The 1715-nt window shown below is 56.1% G+C and overlaps 1 pseudogene; it reads right to left on the bottom strand.

The window, feature by feature from the left end:
• LOC102815442 overlaps positions 1–1442 on the bottom strand; it is a 104256-nt pseudogene extending 102814 nt beyond the window's left edge.
• Positions 1443–1715: the final 273 nt, after the last annotated feature.

Here is a 1715-nt window from a genome sequence, read left to right as displayed (position 1 = left end):
AAGTTCAGTGGTTCAAGCTCACCAGCTGCTCCTCGGAAACCCTATACAGGGTCGCTATGGCACTTCACAACAACAACAATGGCTTAATGGGAGTACTGGGTGGCTCTGTGGGTTAATTTGCTGGACTGCAGAGTCGGTTTGAACAGCAAGGTTGGTGGTTCAAACTCACTAGCTGCTCCTCAAAAACCCTACACAGGTTTGCTATGGGTCAGAACCGACTCAACAGCATTTCAAAACAACAATGGCGGATGAGGACTCCTGGTGTGGTGCTGCAGAATAATGTGCTGGACCGCAAGGCTGGTGGTTCAAACTAACCAGTCTCTCCTCAGTAACCCTACATATGGTCGTCATGAGTTAGAACCTACTTGACAGCACTTAAAAACAACAATGGCTAGTGAAAAGAGCTCTGGTATCATAGTGGATTATCAGCTGGGCTACTAATCTCAAGGCCAGCAGTTCGAATCTACCAGTAGCTCCTCCCTAGAAAACATCTGATTTACAGTCTTGATTTACAGGGTTGTTATGAGTCACCGCCACCAGTGGCTACTGATTAGGAGCATTTCTTTATATGTTTGTTGACCACCTGAATGTCTTTGGTGAAGTATTCAAACATGTCTTCTTTCCATTTTTATATTGGATTATTTGTCATTTTCTTGTAGAGGTTTTGAAGCTTTCTATATATTTTAGCGGAGTCCTGGTGTGGTACTGTGGATTAATGGGCCAGACTGCAAAGTTGGGTGGGTGGCGTAGGGGGAAAGAGGGGTGAACATCGGGCTCTGCCGGATTGGGGAGGAGAGACCCCAACACTTGGTTCTCTGCCCAGGCCCTCTGGAGGGGGCCGAGCGGGCCTAGGGGTGCCCTCACCGCTTCCCGGCAGGGGGCGCCCTGGCCCGCGGCGCGAAGGGCATGGGGCTCTGGTCGGGGGCGGGCCGGGGGCGGGCCGGGTTGGGGGTGGGCTGGGGCTGAGATGGTGGCCGGGCGCTCAGGCCTGGCGGCCGCCTTTATAAGTCCGCTGGGGAATCGGCCCGGCAGTGTCGCTCTCCCGCCTGTCCTCGCCTTGAGTGTTGCACCTTAATCCCACGCCACTTATATCAGAACAGATCCTCGCTGGTGAACTCGGATCAAGTAAGAACCAGGTGCTGCCCGGGATCCCCGGGGTAGGTGGTGGGTCGCCAGGCCCTCCTGGGGTGGCGGCAAGGTTTGATACAAATAGCAGGGCAGGGGCTTCTGTGCCTCCAGCTCCCGCAACCCGTGCGCGATCCCTACCACTTGTCCAGCGTCCCTCCTCGAGCGCATCTGAGGCCCCTGGCGGGCGCGCTGAACCAAAACTAGAGGTTGTACTTGACGCCCGCGGAGCAGCAAGCTAAGGGACCGCGCTTGGGACCACTCAGCAGCCCCGGGGTCTTCTCTACCTCCAGGGCCGATGCTGGGACCCTCGGCATTTGCCCCCGGAGCCCTGCGGGAGAGCAGTTCCTATGAATCCCCCTCAGTCGCAGATCAGGTAGTCCAAACCCAGCCTCCCGCCTGGTGCCCTGCTGTGCCCTTCGTCCAGCAGCGTCCACAGCTGTCAAGGGAGGGTTACTGATCTGTATTGTTGTTGTTAAGGGCCGTCGAGTCGGTTCTGACCCATAGCGACCCTGTACAGGGTTTCCGAGGGTGTAAATCCTTACGGGAGTAGAAAGCCTCATCTTTCTCCCGCGGAGCGGCTGGTAGTT

This window comes from Chrysochloris asiatica, unplaced genomic scaffold, assembly GCF_000296735.1.
Source record: "Chrysochloris asiatica unplaced genomic scaffold, ChrAsi1.0 scaffold00047, whole genome shotgun sequence".
NCBI lineage: Eukaryota > Metazoa > Chordata > Mammalia > Afrosoricida > Chrysochloridae > Chrysochloris > Chrysochloris asiatica.
Note: the sequence above shows the minus strand (reverse complement) of the source record. Positions and strands in the feature narration are given on the sequence as shown.